This window comes from Microtus pennsylvanicus, chromosome 10, assembly GCF_037038515.1.
Source record: "Microtus pennsylvanicus isolate mMicPen1 chromosome 10, mMicPen1.hap1, whole genome shotgun sequence".
Classification (NCBI taxonomy): domain Eukaryota; kingdom Metazoa; phylum Chordata; class Mammalia; order Rodentia; family Cricetidae; genus Microtus; species Microtus pennsylvanicus.
The window spans coordinates 47,927,802-47,949,889 of record NC_134588.1 but is presented as its reverse complement, the minus strand read 5'-3'; the positions used below and the strand labels follow the sequence as shown (position 1 = coordinate 47,949,889).

Below are 22,088 nucleotides of genomic sequence, written 5' to 3'. Positions count from 1 at the left end.
TTCCCCTGCTTGGAGAGGGGCATGTGTGTCTGCTGAGATGGATTCCTGCCTTCCAGTCTACTTTCTCACTCCCTGCTTCCCCACTTCCTCTGCCTTACAGCAACAGCCAGGGCTCATTCAAATGGGATAAGAATCAAAGTGATGTTTTCTTTGTGTCTGAAAGGACAGCATATTGTTAGAATTGTTCAATTACTTGTATTCACAGACTCGAAATAAAATAGCAGGTGTATCCAGAGGGTTGGCCTTGGCCGTCAGGACTGAACCGCCACATTGAATAGGCACGGGGGCTCTTCCATGGCCATCAGGTCGGTGGCACTCTCCCAAGTGTTGGAAGGGGCTGTCAGGAGAATTTTGTTTGTGGGCATGATCGTTGTTGGTTTGGATGGTGGAGGGGGTGAGCACGGATGCTCTTCTCTGGAGGAGATTCCAAGCCAGTGAACCATCCGCCTTCTGTTAGTCTAGTTCCAGAAACTTTCAGTTAAAAAAAAAAGAAAAAGGAAGCTCAAATATCGTGGTGTAAACGCCCTGTTTAGGGGGTGGCGGTGGGGATGGGGAAAGCATCCATGGCTGTAATTATGTCAGTGTGTGTCTCTGTTGTGGGCAGGGGCCAGGATACGGAGTTATCATTTTTTTCCTGCAGACTCTAATATGTTGTTCTGAAGTTGATTCAGGGGAGGGCCTCCTCTTCTTGGTTGGCTGATTGATTCTCTGAAGTCAGAGGACCTCCCCTTCTGGCTTTATGCAGCTTCTTCTTAGGGATGAGCACTTACTTCTACAGTGGAAGACTTTGGCCTCTTCTGGCTAAGAGGGCGTCTGAGGCTTTTTAAAGTTACAGTTCTTTATTTGTTTATGTTTGTATTGTGAAGATGCACGGGCCACGTGTATATGCCAGAGGACTGCTTGCTAGAATTAGTTCTGTCTAGCATGTGGGTTGGGGATTGAACTCAGGTTGTTAGATTTGGTAGCAAACATCTTGCCACCTCTGTGGAGGCATTTTTTGTTTAAACATACATACCCCCGCCCTCAAATGAGGTACAGTTGACTCACAGAACCATTTTTGGCTTCTGAGAAACTGATATATAGCCCCCCCCATGCCCAGTGGATCTTTGCTTGATTAATGTTGGGGCTACTGACTCAGTTTACTGAGAATCTCATGTATTGAGATAGACTAACTTTTTGGGGGGCTTGGTGAGAAAGTTTACCCGTCATCTGACCTAGAGTCATGGTTCTGACTGCTTACGAGACGAACCTGGACGAACCTTCCAGGCAGACTTTCCTGTCTGGGAGGCAGGGGCAGTGAAATGGGAGCAAGCAGATAGCACAGCCCCGGACTTTCACATCCATCTCCCACTGGACTAAGAGGAAAGAGTAGCTGCTGTGGCCTCCTGGCCATTCCACCTCCTTCCTTTCCCAGTTCCTCTGGGTGTCAGGCAGAGGACAGTGTGTGGAGTTGGCTTAGTTGAGTAGAGAGGATCTGTGCTCTCAGCCATGGGAAACTCAGAGTGAACAGGCCAAGTGTCCCTTTCACTTTGAAACCCTCAAGGAAACCTGAAGAGGAATGGCCAGGGCCAAGTTCAGGGTGTGAGCGTGGTGAGAGAAGGGTGCTGCCCCCTACCCCCTTCCAGTTCTCTTCTTGTCCCTCCTGTCATACTGCCTCTCCCTTTTCTCTGTTGGAATCTGTTGATGGAGATGGAAGGAACCCTTGCCCATGTGACTCTTGCAGGCATTTTCAGTGCTCTGGGAAAGACTGACTGAGAGCCAGAGAAACGGGAGAGAGGAAACCCCAGAGATCAATCTAGCAGGATGTGGAAACCCCAGCTTGACTCACTAATTTTTAATGCAGCCTTCAGGGAACAGGTTGGCTTTCCTTGGAGTTCTCAACTGGACCCTGGGTATCCTCAGAGAATGCCACCGGCTGCAGAGAGGTTCCTTCCACGGGTTGGGGTCCCCTTTCTTGGGCATTGCTGGGCTCAGGGACCGTGTTCTCTCCCACTATGCACTCTTGACTCCAGAAGCCCCACGTGGCTTTTATTTCTCTTTAGATGTAGTGAGTATTCTTCTGATCACTTTTCCTACCCTGTGAGGCCAGTCTAGGATTCCGGTGAGGTTTAGCGCAGGGGGTGCCGAGATCGGGGTTGGAGGAGGAACTGCCTGGAGATTTAGTGCTTCAGTGGAAACCACTCGCGGAAGTTTGAGGTCAGTGAACTTTTCTTTTCAGAAACCCTGACCTAATTTTCTGGACCTCAGCCTGGTTACTACACTGATCTGTGGATAAACCCAGCGTTGCGCTGCCCCCCCTGCCCCTCCCCGCAGCCTCTGCGCGCTCCCGTGTTCGTCTTGCCCGCCTCCTGCCTGCTCCACACAGCTCTCTGGGGCTGCGCTGCCTGGACAGAGAGATTTCTTCTCCGTTTGGATATCCTTCTGTCTTCTTTCTCTATCCCTTTGCTGTTTATCTCCCCAGCTGCCCCCTCTGACGGTGCGAGTGTGAGAGTCTTTCTGAATGCCAGAAATTTCTTTTGCACTGTGTGGGCAGGAGACAGATTTTTTTTCCCTCCCTCCGTCCCCCGAACTGTCTCTTTTTTTTTTTCATTTATTAATTTTGTTTTCTTTCCTTCCCCTGCGTCTCTTTTTGTAGACTTTACCTTCTTTTCCCCTCAATTTCACCACCTCTCTTACCCCACTTTCTCTCCGTCCCTCTGTCTCCCTCTCTCAGTTCCCCTCCCCCACCCTTTTGCTCTTTTAAAACAATTCAATGATGCCTCGGGATTACTAGCACGCCCTCCTTCAGTTGAGCGCGGGACTCTGCATTAATTCAAGGTGAGTGGGGTTGGGTTTTTGCAGCTGAGGATGGGGCTGCCCGTGTCAGCGTGGCCACAAGCCCGGCTGCGTTTTTCCTCCTGGAGGCAGCGCGAATCCCCTGCTGCTGCTACCTGTTGGGGTCCCTGGACCTCGGAGGCTCTGATCTGGGCCAGACCTTCTTGGAAGGCTCCTTACCAGCTCTTCTTATGTATGCCGTCTTTCCATTTTCAACTTCTCCAGCAATTGCCCCAGCCTGGACAGCACCTTGTTAGAATATTCCAGGAGCCAATTGCGTGCCCCTTGGTGGGGTCCTAGGGGTGGCATTTGGCTTGGAGCTTACATTTCTCAGCCCGCAGCTAGGGATTCTCACTGTTGCCACAGACATGGAGCCCCACTCCTGGTAGACGAGGGCCTGGGGATTTTCACTAGCCTCAGAGCCTTCAAAGCCCGTCCATGACTGCGGACAAAAGCAGCTCGCCAGTCCCCAATGGAGACAAGTTTTGTGGGGGACTGTTGAGAAAGTGTTCAGCAAGGGGTTGAGCTTCTAGTGAAGTTTCTATGAAGGAGGCTACATGTGCTTTTGGAAGTGAATCCATCCTGGTATAGGGTGGCCTGGGTGTCTCTCGGAGCTGCTAGTTGGGGCAGACATTTGGTCCTTTCCTGAGAGTGTGGCTTGGGTGGAGAATACCAAGGTAGACCAGGCTAGAGTGACTTGCTTTTATAATCGGATTTGGATGTCTCCCTGAACAGAATGGAGGGGCAGTATACTCATGTTCCGTGCCTTTTATGTGGGTGATCTAGAAAGGATGATGGCAGATACTTTCCCCCATCTCCCCCATCTCGGCTTCCTCCTTTATGTGGGGACCAATGTGGCAGTCTGGTCTCTTGGCGGGAGGAGGGAGGTTGGTATCTTTGACTCCTCTGTGATGGTGACACATCAGAGCCAGTGTTTCAGGCTGAGTCGGTTGGTGTATAACCCAGACCTGGGAACAATCAAGTCCTTTCCTTTCTCAGGTCCATGTGTTGAAACAGTCACTCGTGTTCTTGGGGGATGAGACTCATATTGTGTCATAGAGGAGCATCCTCCGAGGAGGGCAGAATGTCTTAGTTCCAAGGGGAGGTTGGGAAACCTGACCAGGGAGAAGTGTTTTCATGATAGGAAGAGGTCTTTTAATACTGAAATAAGAACTAGTTCATTGTGAGAACCAGAAGAGGGGCTTGCTGCACTGGAAGGAAGGTGGGGTATAAGACATTGGAGGGAACTTGGTAGTCTGTTCCCAGCAGGAACTGCTGGAAAATAGAGCTCCTTCTCTTGCGAAAGTGTGGTTCCTGTCTCCAGTGCCCAGAAAAAAAGATGGCCTTTTGTTTTATTGCTTTCTGCAGGTCTCTTACCTGCTAAGTCTCTGGCCAAAGATGGCATTGCCACTTTGGAGTATGGGTAATTACATCAATTATTGTCTAAGTCTGGGTACTTTTGAGGTTGTGTATGAACTGTCTGTCCAGGTAGAGATGGATGATGGACATATGATTGAACACATTGTCAGAAGTCAGAATAACATGTCCTGCATTCATGTCATATATTGTAGCTTTCCTATTTGGAACAGTTCTGACTCAGATTCTAGGACTTCTTTTCAATTCTGTCTGAAAAATTCAAATCAAAAATATGTACTTCTGGGTAAGGGATGTAAATCAACAGTAGGGTGTTTACTGAGCATGTTCAAGGTCCTGGGTTTGGGCACCAGCTCTAAAACACAAACATCAAACCATCAATCAATAAAAAGCCAAACCCAAAACCAAACAAAAACTCCACACAATCAAAAAACCAAACAATGGAAACCAGATTCTGTGAACTGCCCATGCCCAGAGTGGGACTTCATGCTTAGATACTGTAGGGATAGCAACTTTGAGGGTGGTTTCCATGGAGCCCTTTCTGTTCCTAGTCTGCTTCCTTGTGGGATTTATGGACCTGAGGCTTTGAGGAGACCATCCTGCCAGGAGTTGTGAGCGCACGGCTGGTGGCCGCATGGTGGACAGCAATGACTGCACTCCCGCCCAGGACCGAGCCTTTGGGTCCAGGCTGCCACCCTCTGTACCCCTGTGAGGCTGTGACTGAGCACTGGCTTGAGAGAAGAGAAGGGAGAGAGAGAGAGAGAGAGAGAGAGAGAGAGAGAGAGAGAGAGAGAGAGAGAGATTCCTAGATGTTATCCGGGTTTCAACTGAGAAACCCACATTCCAGAAGCATAGTTTTGTAGGAAGATGTCTGGCATTTACTTCTTTGCTGTGCTAAGGAAAGATAAGCCTTCTTAGGGACAGGTCAGTCACACTGTCATCCCTCCCCTGGAACCCGTGAGTCTTCCAGGTAACTAAATCATTTCAGGCTTTGAAAAAATGAGCTACTACTTATTGAGGGCTTCAGTTTCCAGACGCTATCTTGAGCAGTTTCTAGACTTTACCATAATGAATCCTTGCCCAAGCCTATCAAGGGTGTACCTCCATTTTATCAATGAAGAAGTTGAAGCTAAGGAAAGTAACTTGCTCAGATCCACCCAGATGTAGGAGACCGAGCTAGGGTTAAATCCAAGGCTGGCTGACTTGCCCCACACAAAGCTGCTTCTGTGCTGAAGTGGGTGGGGTCAGTTGACATTTAAAGCATCTGCTATCTATAGGTGGAAAGTGATGTCTCTGTCCTCCTGGCTCTTGTTTCATGTCACTTCTGACTTCTTCTTTCATCAGTAGTATCATTGCTTGGTGTCCGTGAAGTTTGTGTTCCTTATTTCCTCCCTGGCCACTTGGAATAGTCTTCGTCATGGATTCCAGGCGAGTATGCACGTGACCCCTACCTGAGGTGATAGGATTGTCGGACAGAAAGGTAGTGTGTATGTCACTGTCTGCTGCTCAGTGCCAGGACGTTTTAGGTAGGGGGCTTTGCCTCACTCATGGTGTTAGTGGCTGACTTGGAAATGGCCTTCCCACTTCTGGCTTTCCCAGAAGGGATTTTGCAGATCAGTGAGGAGCATGCCTATCCCCAGTTGATAGGGCCATGGGTGCACCCAAATGCCCATTCCAGCAGGAAGGCAAAACTTGAGCCAGAAGTAGATAATTCTGGACATGTTTCTAACTTTTTACCTTTCCATTTTACCATCTATCACTGTAATTTATCCGATTAAGAAGAACAGAGGGAAAGCAGACAGACTGGGGGTGGAGTAAAGCAGAGAAGAAAGCATTTGTCAGACGGACTTCATTTATACCATAATTTGGCCCCAATAGTAGCCATGGGCAAGTCATTAACATATCTGGGTCTTATTCTATCCCAAAGTGAAGATTGGGCCAGATGAGCCGTTGGCGTTGACCCTAACAGCAGTGGTCTGAGATCTTACAGTCCTGTGTGACTTTGCTTTTTGTGCCCTGCAGATCCTAGGTGATCTAGTTTGCCTTTCTGTTGCTGTGCTAAACGCTGCAACCAAACCAATTTGTGGAGGAGAAGGTTTATTTCAGCTTGAGGGTTATGGTCCATCAGCAAGGGAGGCCCGAGCAGGAGCTCAAAGCAGGAACCTAGAGGTAGGACCTGAAGCAGAAACCACAGAGGAGCACTCCTTACCAGCTTGCTTCAAGGCTTGTGGTCAACTTGCTTTCTTATATAGTCCAAGCCCATCTGCCTAGGGATGGTACTACCCACAGAGGACTGGGCATTTCCCCATCAATTAGCAATCAAGAAAATGCCCCCTCTGACATGCCTACAGGCCAGTCTGATGGCGGCAAGTTTTCATTTGAGATTTCTGCTTCCAATATATGTCAAGTTGACAATCAAAATTAGCCATTGAAAGTCAAAGCCATTCCTTATTTTGTCTTCTCTCTTAGTGGTGGCAGACAGAGGAGACCATGTGAGAAGGGCACCAACTGTTCTCGGTCTCCAGTGGGCAAGTCAGTTATGTAGTGGAAATATTTTTTTTTTTCTGGTCAGAAGAATAATGCATTTCTTCTTCCTGGTGTATGTTACCTTGCCTTCCCAATAAGCGAGGGAAAGCTAGGAAAAGCAGGAGGTTAACAAGCATGCTCTGACTTGTCAGCTGAGCAGTAGGGGAAGAGGAGGAGGGTGGGAGGCAGGACCATGGGAGCTCATGGTCTCTCAAGAGAGAAGAGTAATAGTCTTTGTCTTCACAGTGTTTATAGTGTGGTGGGGAGCCGGGATCTAGGCTACTGGACCGAGTATACATTTATAAACTCTGAAGCTATTTGCAACAAAAAAGCTCAGTATAAAACCATTTGTTGTCATATAGATGAGCTTACCTGAAGATGGGTGCCTTCCTGGCAGCAGCAAAGATGTAAGTGGGAAAATTGGTGTTAAGGCCTGACAGCTTTGTCGTGAACACGAGGATTCTAGGGAGTCGTGTTGTCTGTGAGACACACTTAGACTTGGGATTGCAGTGAATGAGATTCTGAGACAGAATGCAGCCTCACTGAAGATGCAGGGCTCTCATTCATGTTCTTGGGACACTGCTTGGAAAGAGCCAGAATTGAAATTTCCAGGCTTTATAATTTCACTGGCCACATCTGAAAAAAAAATCTGTCATAAACATGAGTCTAGGACTCAGGTGAAGAGAATCATGCTACAGATTCTTATATGGGGCTGAAATCGGCAAATGGGTGAGTTAGAGGGGGCACAGCATCCCGAGGGGACTGGAGGAAGGTGTGATTCTGCCTCAGGCACACAGCCTATGGCCAGGATGTGCATCTGTCCTCATGGGCTTTTGTAAACTTTCTGGCTTGTGTAACAGCACAGCCTAGGGCTGACGGATAGACTCACCTCTCACTGACAGAGAGGCTGATGCAGTTACAAGAATATAACTGTAACTTCCTGTCCCTCAGCACCAGCTAGATACACATCTGGCCTTTTCTAGGAGAGGTGGGAAAGTAATAATGTAAGCTATGCTTGTGTGTGTGCGTGTGTGTGAAGGCCAGAGGACAAACTCAGTTACTGTTCTTCAGATGTAGTCTGTCTCTTGTTTGAGGCATGGTCTCTCACTCACTGGCCTGGGATTACCCCATAGGTCTAGTGCCTGTGTCTGCTTTCTTAGCTCTAGTGTTACAAGTGTGTCACCATGCTCTGCTTTTTTCTTTATTTGAAGTATGGGTTCTGGGGGTTGAACTTAGGTCCTTGTGCTTGTAAGCAAGAACTTTAGAAACAGAGCCCTCTTCCCAGCCCCTGGGCATGGTTCTTGGTCTTAAGTGACTGGTTTTTCCAACTAAGTATAGTGCTTTAAGAAAGTATTTGTCTTATCAAACTGCATGCTCTCTGACTATAGCATAGTGGGTCTGGTCTTGCTTTAATCCTTGTTGGCTGTTTGATCAAGAGAGGACTGTCCGTACACAAGCACTATATCCCATCTTTTGGGTCATCAGTGGTCACAAGAGGCCTCTTCCCCTTTTAAGATGAACGACTCTTCCATGATTCTGTCTTTCTTCCTTTTTTCTTTCTCCTTCATCTCCCCCTCTTAGCCCCAACTAGTCATATAATAGATTTTTTTCATTTGCTTTATTTACTGAATAAAATTTTTTTCTTCATTCTTAATTTAAAATATGATGAGGAATATTTTACATTTTTGCTTCTTAAAAGAAAATTGAGTTACTCTTGACTTATTTAGTCCTTGATTGATGTTTTCTTGAATGTAACAATCCTATAAATATAGCGTAAGTCCTACGCTTCCATAGAGGAGTGGTTCACAGTGACAGATGACACATGAACAACTCCTAACTCCGGGTTTCCTTCATCACAGCTCTGGGTGAGCTGACCAGAGCTCAGGCCTAAGAGTGCTAATTGGATCTACCTCTGTTCTCAGGTGAGGAGAGTCAGCTGGCAAGGTTAGAACTTGAGTACTGGCTGGCTTAGAGTGGCCCTGGGATAGGGGGAGAGGAAGAGCCTAAACTGTGGGCAGGACTTGCAAAGCCCCAGGGTATGTTCTAGCTTCATTGCTGGGTGGGGACACTACCTAACCCTGCCTTTCCCCTTTCTTCCTTCACTCTTCCCTCTTCCTCCTCTTCTTCCTTCCTTCCCCTTGCCCTCATCTTCTCTTTTCCTTTCTAATTCCTGTCTTTTCTTTCGTTATTCCTCCCTCTTTCCATATTTTTCTCCTTCCTTGCCCCCATCTCCAGTCTTTCTTTCCAACCCCCCCGCCCCCGGCATAAACATGGCCCAGGTACCAGTTCTGGGCTGGGTAATGATTTGGATATTGAGACTACAGCAATGAACAAGACAGCCAAATAGCCCACTTTCATAAATTCATATTCTGCTGCAGAGGGAGTGAAACAAAACCAGCCCATGATGAATGTTATTCAGAGGATTAATCTAAGGCAATGTGGCAGGGACAGAGTGACTTTAGATTGGCATGTAACCAAAGGCTCCTGAAGAGGTGATATTTAAGCTGAGGATCAGAACGATAAAAAAAAAATGGAAGAGGATTCATATCGTCAATTTTCTTCAGCGTGCGAGGAATAAATTAAGTGGTATGTGAAATTGTTTTATAGGCTACAAAGTAAACTCAACATTTTATACCCCAGACAGAACTCTGTGAGCTGAGCATGATTCATTAATATTATCAATTTCACTACCTAGCCTAGTAGTGAATGTGGGCTGTATGAAATTACAGGTAGAAATGGGGAGTTCAGAGGAGATTTTTAAGACATAAAAGCAGATGACGCCTGTGACAGGCATTTGTCAAAAGAAGACACTTTCCTTCCATTCCTGCTACTGCTGGGCTTGTCTAGAGATTTCTAGCCACCTGTTTCCTGGGCAGCACCAAGGCCCGGAGAGATAGCGGGGGAGAGTATTGCAGAGTTGGTAAAATTCCCCAGGCTGTTTCAGGTTAGTTTCTTGCTAACCCAGAGCAGAGGTTGGTTTATCTGAAGGTGGGGAGAGATCCCACCAGCTTCCTTCCTACCCTCAGACTGCGGATGGAGACTGCTCTTGCCCTGCTGCCAGGCCAGCTTCTATTGTCTTTAACTCTCTCCAGCCCCCCCACACCTCACTAATCTCCCCAGCTATGGAGGAAACCTTAGTCTACTGTGTTGCCTGTTGTCCATGGCTCTACAGACCCACTCCCTTCCTTGATTGAGGGCTGTGTCAATATAGCTTTTCAAACATGGAGGCATGAATTATTTAACTTCTAGGTCCGGAAAGGCTTGGGTGGTAGTTGAGCCAGTAGGCTCTGCCCTGCCCTGCCCCTGTCTCTTATTCTACCATGGCTTACTATTCTTCCTGCACTTAAAACCTAGGACTTAGATCCACAGTTGTTATCAGGACTACATATTCAGTTTCTGGGAAACGTCAGGGAGACGGTCAGTCCTAGAGTACAGCAAGATCAGCACCACTAAGAATTAATTTCTCTGCTGCACCCCCATAGTTCTGAGTCAGACCCATTCTGCGCGTGGATGGTCATCAAGTAAATCCGGTGCATGTGAGGGTTTGAGAAATTTGCTTAGAAGGATGGATGAAGGCTGCTATTGGGTATTTGCCCTAGGCGGTAGTGTACTACCTATCTTCACTCTCTGAGCTAAGGAATCCTTATTCACATTTTGCTGATAAGCAAAAGGGCCTATAAATTGGGAAATAACAATAGGCAGGGAGGGAGGGGAGGGGGCTGAGTTTCATTCAAGTCTTGGTTTCCAATGTAGAACCATTGTGAAATTTGGAGTCCTAATTAAAACGCATATATGTCCATGGATGCATGCTACTAATCGTTCACATTTTAATGCTAACAATTCTCTGGCCACTTACAGTGGAGCCATAAGTGGAGAACTGGAGTATCCGAGACTTGATACCTAAGTCCCTTGCTGGTATCTCATGGGAACTTTCCCCTGTGTGGCGACTCTTGGCTAGTGTTGACTGGCATCTCTAGAGGGGGACTAAATGACTGATCCTTCTGTGCAGATGCTTCCTGGCTGCACCCTGGCTTTTTTCCTACGGCGTATAGGCGTATACCCTCCCAGGGGGTTCCTCCCCTTCTCTTTTCAGCCATCACCCACATGCTATATTGCCCTCCACATTTTTTTTCCAACCCAGGATTCTCTTTTATTCAGAATTTCACCCCAGTAGAACAGTGGATAGTCTTCCTTTAGTGCTTCATGTTATTGCAGAGTCACCTTATTTACGAACAAACCCACCCTCCTTTACCCCCTCTGGTTCTCTCATCATAGCCTCCTTCAGCAAACGATACCAACATTCGCTTCATTAACAAGCCGGAAACCCAGGCGTCACTCTGACTCCTCCGTCTTCCCACTCAGCTCCCCATTAATTGACCTTGAGCCTGCCTTGGTCTCTGCACGAGGACCTCCCTAGCCACAGTTATTTCTTCCAGGAGGCATCCTGTATTCCCTTCATGCACCCATGGGTCCTTTTTTCATAGTCTCTGAGCATCTTGGGCTTACCCCTGCCACCAGGGAGCTGCTGACCTTACAGAGTGTGAGGTCCTGATAACCAAGGACTTTGTCTCTTATCAGTGTTTCTTTAATGGTTTGCCCTTAGTGGGCAGTCAGTAAGCTGATAATTTAGCCAAGGAAAAAGCCACTGTGGAACCTGTGGAAATCCTGATTTTTGCTTCTGTCCATCATGGTGCATCTTCTCTGCAGATGGAGGGCATCGCATTCACTGAGCGTCTTCGATAAGGTCCTTATCGCAGGTTGATTGTGAAGTGATAGCAAGGACCCATCTTTGCCTGAGACACAGTGAGGACTTGACTGAGGTTGTGATGTGATGGTGCATGTGCATGTGCATGTGTGTGTGTGTGTGTGTGTGTAGAAAGTGCTACTGGGAAACTGAAGTGGAAGAATTCTATATCTTGCCAACTTTAACCCAATAAATTTCAATATATTATTTTATTAATTTTAGTGATTACTTATTAATAAATAGTAAACTTTGATTTATGCCATGTAGTTGTATTGTATTCACCCCCACTCTTTTCTCCAAGTCCTCCCAGATCCACCTCACCCTCTCCCATTCCAAACTTCATGTCTCTCTCTCTCTCTCTCTCTCTCTCTCTCTCTCTCTCTCTCTCTCTCTCTCTCTCTCTCTTTTGTTTTTTTGAGATAGGGTTTCTCTGCTTCCCAAGTGCTGGGATTAAAGGCGTGTACCACCACTGCCAGGCATATCTTCTTTTTAAAGACATATTTGCCACCCAGTCCAGTTTGTGCTGCCCAAATACTTATGGGTGTGGACCATCCACTGCAGCATGGTCAACCTACTAGGGACCACATCCTTAATGAAGACTAACTCTCCCCAGAAGCCATCAAATATCAATAAGCAGGATGGAGGAAGGGAAGGGTGAGAGAGGGATACCTAGCACTAAAGATGTTTAAAAAGCCACATGGAACCTTTTCCATAAGCTTCATATATATATATATATTATGTATATATATAGTATATATACATGTGTGTGTATGCACCATATGTTCATATGAAAGATTGTAATTATTTTATGAAAAGAATAATGCTCCTCCCAGAAGAAATGTGATCCTCAGTTTGTCTGTAACATAGTAACTGTTAAGTAAAACTTCAGAAAGGGCTGTGACTAAGGGCAAGGGATTTATATTGAGAGAACAAGGACCTTCAAGTCTGTGACAAGGCTGTCTCATTCTTATGAGTTTCAATACCATCTTTATGCACCCAAACCCCTGTGGGTTTTTTTTTCAGTTAGTTTTTTCTGTCCAAGAAACCATTCCCAAACTCAGAAGTCTAAAATAATGAACATTTAGTATTTTTTTGCAAATCTGCGGGTTGGTTTGTCTTGGGTTGGCTTGACTGACATTGGATGGTCAGTTTGGTACCACACATCTACGGGCTGTCAACTCTTTCTCGATCGTCTTTATACACCTATATGCTGAGTGACATGGAACCATGTGGCAGAAGGGAAAAGAAAGCCCTCCAGGGCTTCGTTAGCAAGGTATAGACCCCATGCTGGGGGTCTCACACTAGGAGGTGGATTTTAACATACGCATTTTTTCAGCGACAAAGATTTTATATTCTAGCAAAGAAAGCAAGGCCCAAAGTGCAAACCTTTCCAATCCTTCATTTGTGACACATTTGCTATTGTTTTGTTGCCTAGAGCAAATCACACAGTCAAGCTCAGAGTGGTCTGGGAAGTAGTTGTTCAAGCTGTGGAAGGATATAAGGAGATATGAACAAACCAAACCCGCTTGGTTTGGGTGCTCTGAGAAGTAGACACCAGCATGGGATGAAATGTGGAAAGAATTTATTAGACAAACCACCAGAGGTAATAGGGAAGGAGCCAGGAAAAACTGGAAGCGTCCTTAATTCACCACGCCCTTCAGACTCTGAGTGCCAGACTGAAGGAAAGTTGGGTGGTGGAAGCTTGCTAGGCAAAGCTCTCAGAAAGCCCCAGTGTCCTGAGCTAGGAGGGTCCCCTGCCTTGCAGGAGTGAGCTAACCTTGCTGTTCTTAACCCACCCTCTCTATTGACATACAATAAAGGATTCCAGAGCCCAGCAGCTGGGGTTCTTGGCCACAGCTGGAGATCTGCGAGGCACATTCTCATGGTTACTATAAGGTCATTTATTTCTGTTGCTGGCTCAAGCCTCCCTCCTGAACTTCAGACCTCTATAATCAAAAGTTTTCTCAATGCTTCCATTTGGCATTCCCACGGGCATCTCAAACTCATCATATCCGAGTTAACTTCTTTTCTTATGATTAATAATTTCATTAGGGTACGGAACAATGGGCTCTGTTTCAGTGTTTTACACACATGCACCATTACACTTCACCCACTTTCCCTTTTCACCCCTTATTCTGCCTTGTTCTTCACTCTCCCTTTTGGTCCTGTTTGTTCCCTACGAAGTCTCCCTTTGACTTTCATATTTATGTCATATACATACATACATTATATGTATGCATGTACTTTAAATATAGATTCTGAACATTAGAGAAAAAGTGTAATAATTGTCTTTTTTCCTGTTATCTCTCTTATTTCCCCATCCCTTTAAATGTTTTATTCTTCCATTAAGTTCCTATTCTACTCTGTCTCTTCCTTCCTTCCTCTCCCCTCCCTCCTACTCTGTCTTGCATAGGATATAAAAAGTGATATTTATCTTTCCAAGTCTGGCTCATTCTGCTTAGCATCAGGATCTTTAGACCCATCTGATTTTCCAGGAGAGAACATAATTTCATTATTCCAGGCTCCATGAAACTCCACTGTGTGTATCACGTCTTCTCCATTCATCTGCTCATGGGTGTGTATCTAGGAGAGTTTATATCTTGTCGATAGGCAATAGCATGGCACTGCAAGTTTTGCATGAATGTGCAGGCATCGCTGTGAAGTGCTTATTCAGATTCTCTTGGATAAACACCCAGAAGGGGTAGAACTGGATTATATGGCAGTTTAATTTTTAGTTTTTTTTGAGGAACTGCCATACTGATTCCCACAGCTGATGGACTAGTGTGCACTTCCACCGACGATAAGTAAAGATTCACTTCCCCCACATTTTTATTAGTATTTGTTATTTTTCATTTTCTTGATGACAACCACTCTGATTGGCACAAGGTAGAATCTCGATGTAGTTTTAATTTGTATCTCCCTATGGCTAAGAATATTGAATTTTTTCATTCATTTATCTACTATTTGTGTTTCTTCTTTTGAGAAAATTTCCATTTACTTTTCTACTTATTGACTAGATGGCTTTTATGGGTTTTTTTTTTGAGTTCTTTATACATTTTAGATATGAATCTGCAGTCAGAAGCTCAATTAGCAAAGGCTTTTCTCCTGTCTCTAGCCTATCTCTTCACGCCACTGACTGTTTCCTTTCCTCTGCAGAGCGTTTGAATTTCATGAGATCCCATGTGATAACCCTTGCTCCTCTGGATAGTTGTATGTCAACCTGTCCCAGCTAGAGTTATCTGAAAGGAAGAAACCTCCAACGAGAAAACGCTTTCATGAGATCCAGCGTAGGGATCATTTTCTTAATTAATGATTGATGGCCCTTTGTTGGTGAGGTCCTGGGCGCTATAAGAAAACAGGCTGAGCAACTCATGATGAGAAAGTCAGTAAGCAGTACTCCTCCACGGTCTCTGTGTCAGCTTCTGCCTCCAGTTTCCTGCTCTGAGTTCCTGTTCTGACTTCCTTGATGAACTGTGATGGGGAAGCTTAAGTCAAATAAATCCTTTCCTTCCCGGCTTGCTTTCCGTCATGGTGTTTCATTGCAGCAACAGTAACCCTAACTAGCACTCTTGTCATTATTTTCTTGGAATCTTTTAAAAATGTCATTAAGTATGCCTATTTCTTCTAGTATTATACCTATGTTTTTTCTCACTAATTTCAAAGTTTCAGGTCTTACATTTAAGGTCTTTGATACATTTAGAATGCTTTCCTTTGAATAGGGTGAGAGAGAAATGAAGCCAGTTTCATTCTTGTACACAGAGATAGCCATTTTCCCTAGTACCATTTGTTGGAGAGGTTTTCTTTTTCCAATGTATGTTTTTGTTGTCTTTGTCAAAAATCAAGTGGCTGCAGCTGCGGCTGTGGCTGTGAGGGTTTGTAGCTGGATTCTCTAATCTATTGGATTGGTCTGTTGTCTGTCTTATATCAGTACCGTGTGTATTTGTGACAATGGTTCTGTAATCCAGTTTGAGATCAGGATTGTGATGCCTCCAGCATTGCTCTTTGTGTTTTAGCAGTTTGGGGGGTTGTGTCCTTCTATATAGATTTTAGGAATGTTTTCTTCTAGTTGTGTGGAGACTGTCAAGGAAAGACTTTTCAGATTAGAAAAGACTCCCAGTGTCTAATTTCTTCTTTTTTCTGGTCGTTTAAAGTTGTCACCATAGAGATCTTTCATTTTGGTTAGGTTTGTTACCAGATGTTGTATTATTTTTTGAGGCTTTGCTAATGGGATTCTGCACCTGGTTTCTTTCTCAGAAAGTTTGATATTGGTGTATAGAAAAGCTGCTGACTTTTGGATATTATTTCTGTCCTGCTACTTTACTGAAAGTAATTGTTAGATTGAAGTTTTTTCTCTAGAGCTGTTAGGGTTTTTTAAGCGTAGGATCACATTGTCTAAAAATAGAGACTATTTGTCATTTTTTAAATCTATATTCTTTTAATTTCTTTTTCTTGTTCCACTGTTCTAGCGAAAACATCAAACATTATATTGAAGAAGAGCAGAAAAATATAAGCTTTCTGTTTGTGTGTGTCCTTACCGGGTTTTCATATCAGAACAGGGTAACACTGGCTGCATAAAAAGAAAGCGGCATTGCTTCTTCCTTTTCTACTCACTATTGATGTTAGTTCTCTAAAGGCCTGTGGTTATGAGTCTGTCTAGTCCTTGCCTTTGCTTTGTTGGCAGACTTTATCATTATGCTTTAATCTCATTGCTTATTATAGAGCCATATAAGTTGTTTATTGCATGGATATATCATAATTAATTCATCAGTCTGTATTAGTAGGCATGCAGATTGTTCATTGCCCTAAGGTTTTGAGAAATAATGTAGTGAATGAACATGAAGGATATGTTTCATGTAAATTAAATGTACACTTCTGAGAAGTAAATTTACTGGGCCAAGATACATACGATTTTGAAATGGAGTAACAAATCCAAAAGATGGTTAATTAAATCAAACTGCTAGTGGTGAAAAGGGCCGTTTGTGGCCACCTTTGCTTACATTAGATGCTGTTTTACTCGTAAAAAACGGTTTCCTTGGTGAAGTTGAGTAGTTTTCTGCATTGACTCGTCATCTGGATTCTTCTTTGTCTACTTTCTTTGGGGTTGGGTAGATCATATGTGTCGTTTCTAACTTTCCAGAGCATAGGTTTTCAAAGTATTCCTTAATGAGTATCAGGGTTTCATTAGTATCTGTGGTGTTCTCTTCTCCACCTGTAGTTTTATTGAGTCTTCTTTCTTTATATTTTTGTAGTTCTGGGGATCATACCTAAGGACTTGCTCATGTTAGGCAAGTGCTGTACTACTAGGTTCTCACTAGTCCATCTATATCTGTCTGTCTGTCTATAAGCTATCATCTATCACGTATGTATGTATGTATGTATGTATGTATGTATGTATGTATGTATATGTGTGTCTGTTTATCTGAGACAGGGTCTCTCTACATAGCCCTTACTGTTCTGGAAAGCACTCTGTAGACCAGGCTGGCCTTTCTGTATTTGTTAAAACTTGCTTTGGGGTTGACATTATCTAAAATGTTATCTATTTTAGATAAAGCTTCAAGGGCTGCTGATAAGAATGTGTATTGCATATTCACTGGATGGAATATTCTGTACATATCTATTAAGTTTTGTAGTGATATTTCATTTGTTTTTTAATAAATAAAGCTTGCCTGAAGATTAGAAAAATGAAACAGTCACACTAGTCAGCCTTACAGACCAGGTGGCAATGACACGAACCTTTAATCTCAGTAGTCTCACTATCCTGCCATAGAAACCAGGGGGTAGTAGTGCACTCTCTTATCCTAGAACTAGAGAGAATTATAAGACGGGAGGAGATAGTTCTCAGTCTCAGTCTCATTCTGAGATTCCTGGTGGCAGGCTCACCATTTCAGACTGAGGCAGAGGTAAGAGCCAGTGGCTGGCTGTTTTCCTTTTCTGACCTTCAAGTTGAACCCCACTTTCTGTCTCTGAGTTTTTATTAATTGTGCTTCAAAGTTTATTTTATTTATGGTACATTTTAAAACTGAACTTCCTGTGTTGAGTTTTTGTCTGGATGGTCTACCTGTTTTTAGATTTCAGTGTTGAATCCAGTCACAAAGTACTGTTTATAGACTTATCTGTCCCTTTAAGACTAGTAGTCTTTATGACACTGGATGCAGCAATGTTTGGTGCATATGCAATTAGAACTGTTATATGTCTTGATAGAGTGCTTCCTTTACTGACATGTGCTGATTTTCTTTTTTGTCTCCTAATTTCAGCTTTAAATCGAATTTATCAGCTACATAATTACTTCTGACCGATTTCGACTTCCGTTCTCTTGGTACCTTGACTTTCCTCCTTTGACTTGCAGTCTGCCTGTGTCTTTACCAGTAGGTTTTGTTTCTGATAGACAATGGTTGGGTCCTGTTTTTCAATTTAGTAAGCTAGTCTGCATCTTTTAATTATAGAATTAAGAGTTTTTATATGTAGAGTTACTATTGAGAGCGGTTTACTGTTGTCTAGTTTTTTAGTGATTCTCCTGGTGATGCAATTGTTGCTTTATTTGTTTCCTGTTGGTATTACAGACTTGCCAGTGTACTGAGCTCGGCATGATGGGTTCTTCTCTAGCTCTTCTTTGTTTATTCTTCTCATGGAATCTATTCTGTTTTCTTTTATGATTAAATACTATCTTTCTTCCTCCCTGTGTAGGAGTCTTTTAATTACATTCTGCAGTTCTGGTTTGACGATCGTGAATTACTTTATTTTGTGCTTGTCTTGAAATGTCTTTGACATTTCTGTTGATTTTTTTTCTTAAAGATAACTTTGCTAGATATAGCAATCTGGGTTGACAGTTACTTACTTTCACCAAATTAAATTCTCTTGATAATACTTCCAGATATATTTCCCTTCTGTTTTTTTCTTTTGATGAATATCACCTTCACATGCCTGAAAGTCCAGGAGTCATCACTGATATTTGCACTTTGATACACTGTTAGGCAGATACACTAGGAAATACATATTTGGATCTTACTTTGCAGTATTTCCTTTTTAATCTGCTCCTGCTGTTACCACCTAGACCAAGCAACCATCCTCTCTTAATTAGATGTCCACAGGAACATTCCAACTGATGCCCCCACTTCCTTTCTGCTCCTCTTCATAGTACTAGGTATTACGAAGTATGTTGTATCTGGTAGCCTTCACAACGTTGAAATGTAATCATAACTCTGCCCCTTCACAGTTTGAAATCTAGGATTTTATCTCTTAGCTTATATGCTTCGTAGGATCTAGCTGGTTACCCTCCAGCTACATCTCTGTTTATTACTTTCCCCTGACAGCAACGCTGGACTCTTAGAACATGTCAATCTCTTGTTCAGTGCTGAACTTTGTATGTGTTCTCCATCCTTTTCAGAGCTCGAACCATCCCCTACATCACAGATGTTTTTATATTTAGTTCTCAACTTGAAATATCAACTTCTTTAGGGAGATCTTATCTGTATAGACAACTGCTATCATGCTATCTAATCTAAATCTATCTCGTTCCCTCTCTTATGTCATCCTCCCCACCCCCACAGCATTCCTCTTCAGTTTATTTACTCGTTACTTTAATGTCTGTGTGTTCCAGACAGAAAGTTCCCCGTGGATTGAGACAGTGTTTGTATTATTCATTGTGTTGTTCCAAATTCAGTACTATGCACAGAGCATTATCTCAGTCACTGGTAGGAAGATAAATGCAGGTCCAGGGGAGCAGAGGGAAGTGGAGGGGGCTGAGTCTGGTGGGAATTCTCCCCTTCCAGTCTTTGGCTCATGGATAATTAGAGTTACTTCTATTCTGAGAATGTGGGTCTCTGTGAATGATGGTGCCAGATAGAACTCAGCACATTTACTCCCTGCGCATTCCCTAGGGGCCCCACTTACTAGATGGGGGCGCATGAGTACTGAGCACACCAGTTCCTAAAGGGAGAGTGCTGATCGCCAGTTCCAGGGGACTTGTTTCCCGTGAGTCTCAGTTTCCTTGGCATATATAACACTAGCGCTTACCTTTTAGGTGCTGTGTGAAGACTGAAGTGGTATAAGGAGCCTTTGCACGTTAGCCGGAGATGGATAGTGGTGGCCCGAGCCCAGGAGTTAGTGCCGAGGAGGGAGACAGCAGAGTGGCCGGCGGAATTCTGAGTGCAGGGGACTCCAGAGCTCCCGAAAGCCGCCATTCTTCTATCCTATGGTAGCTGAGAGCTCCAGGTCCAGGAAAAGCTGATTAAAAGAATATATAAATATTTGTGAAAAGCAGGCAATGCAGAGTACCTTGGCTCTCACATCCTTTTAGACGAGGCTGTGGTGAGGTTCGAAAGTGGGAGGGCTTGGTGAAGAGGCCTCTCAAACCACTAAGAGGATTTAACACAAATTTTACATTCTTGCTTGCTTTTTTTCTTCCCTTTTCTGAGTCGCCAATGTCACAGTTCTCAAACTCAAAATATGAGGTGACAATAAGATAACTCGCTTTGTTAGTGGAGGACTTGTAAATGTGACTAACGTCAGGTGTCACATAGGTGCTAATTCCTAATAGGTTTGCCGTTTTGTTCGGATTTTGAAAGAAGAGGAAGTTTGAGATTTGTACTGCTCTCAACCTGGTGCTGAAGAATTCAAATTTTTGTATTCATGGATACAGAAATGTACAAACTGTGCTGTCTTAGGATTTCTCTTGCTGTCACAAACGCCATGACCAAAAGCAACCGGGGAAGAAAGAGTTGATTTCGCTTTACAATTCTTAAGTCCATCTCTGGGAAACCAAAGAAGGAACCTGAAGGCAGGAAACAGAGCAGAAGCAATGGAGGACTGCTTGTCTTGCTCTCTGTGGGCTGTTCAGCCTGCTTTCTTATAACTCCCAAGACCACCAGCCCAGGGTTGGTACCACCCACAGGGAGCAAGGCCCTCCCACATCAACCATCAATCAAGAAAACACACTCTAGGATTTCCCACAGGTCATTCTAGTGGGGCATTTTCTCAACTGAGGTGCCCTCTTCCAAAATGACTCCAGCTTGTGTCAAGTTGGCATAAGACGAGCCAGCACAGGGAGCACATACTGGTATTTGCAGGCTCTCTGGTAGATACAATTAAATTACACCTAGACCTGCTCCTAAGTGCATGTCAAAAACCGTTGGACTTCAAGTGTAGTGATGCTTAACTATTGTAGTTAGAGAATTCTGAAAATTCAGTGGAAGTTATGGACTCCAGCTGGAGAAATGAAAAGCCCTAAACCTCATAGACATCAGGGGGCTCCAAAGTTTCTCGAATGCCACCCTGTTGGACCATGGGTGGATCACTCCAGAAAGTGAATGAACATTATGAGTCTGTCACGAGAGGACTGGGAGGTCAGAGGCCAGAGGCCAGTGAGGAGCAGGCCTGGGCTTGCTCTGGAGGAAACAGGACCTGGTGGTGAAGGAATTGTGTAGGCTGAGACATTTTTCAGCTTTAACATGCAAATCGGCCCCGTTAGAGAATGACTTCTGTACCTGGTGGGACAGGGCCACTCACTGTCTCCATCCTCCCCCCGGGTTTTTGCTTGTGCATGTATATTTTGTATGCGTGTGCACATATATGTCTGTGTGTTTGTGTGTGAGAGAGAATGTGTGTGTACATACATGCTTGTGTGCATGTGGAGGCCTGAATTAATATCAGGTGTGTTCCTCATCTCTTTTCACCTTGTTTATTGAGGCAGGTTCTCTCTCGTAACCTGAGGCTCAAAAGTTTCACCTAGTCCAGCTAGCCAGCTTACACCAGGGATCCCCTTTCTTTGTCTCTAGAGAGCTGGGAGTAAAGATGGCTGCCACGCTTCCTGGACTTTTCAGGGAAATGTTGGGGATCCAAACTCCAGACTGCACGTTTGTGCGGCACAAATGGTTCATCCATAGAGTCATCTCTCTAGCCTCGAGGCAGGGGCTGTCTTGTTCAGCTATAAGGCCTGATGGTAGACAGCAGAAGTTAGAGTGGGGGTAGATACCATCACTTCCCACACCCTTCTAAAATAGGCACTTGGGAAGTTTGTGGAAAGGCTACCCTTCTAAAGCCTGGGCCTTCACACATGCTGTCTCCCCTTTCGTGTGTTTGGCTCCCTCTTCTCTGCCCATCCTTCAGGGCAAGCTGCCTTCAGCAGATCTGATGTCTCTCCAAGCTCACATCTTCCAACCGCTGCTCAGAATCAGAGTCATTTACACATCCTGTGTGCACCATGTTCCCACACTGCTGTCTCTTTTGCCTACCTTTAAAAAAATTAACATTTTATTGTGGAAAATTTCAGACATGCACAAAGTAGTATAGAATAATAACCCCCAATAATCATTACCTAGCCACAGTAATTATCAACTCATGACCCATTTTTTTTTTCACTTAAGCCTCCTATTCTACCTCTCCACTGGGTTATTTTGAAGCAAATCTCAGCCATTGTATGATTCCACCTACAAATATTTCCTAGTCTCTAAAAGGTAGAAGATTAAAGAAAACATTATAGCAATCCCATACTCTCTGGAATTGGCTGTAATTTCTTAATATCTTCAAGTCTCTGAGTAGTGCTGACATTTCTCCAACTCTGACTTTTTTCTACAATTGGTTTATTTGAATCAGAATTCAAACAAGGTTCACACCATGTATTTGGTTGAAATGT

General features: G+C 44.2%; 1 protein-coding gene across 7 annotated transcripts in view; it reads left to right on the top strand.

The window, feature by feature from the left end:
- Positions 1–2,678: 2,678 nt before the first annotated feature.
- Cacna1e (calcium voltage-gated channel subunit alpha1 E) overlaps positions 2,679–22,088 on the top strand; it is a 470,658-nt gene continuing 451,248 nt past the window's right edge. For all 7 annotated transcript variants that reach the window (XM_075988277.1, XM_075988280.1, XM_075988276.1 and 4 more), the window contains exon 1: positions 2,679–2,817. The gene's annotated coding sequence lies outside the window, so the exon portion shown is untranslated. The remainder of the gene's footprint in view (positions 2,818–22,088) is intronic.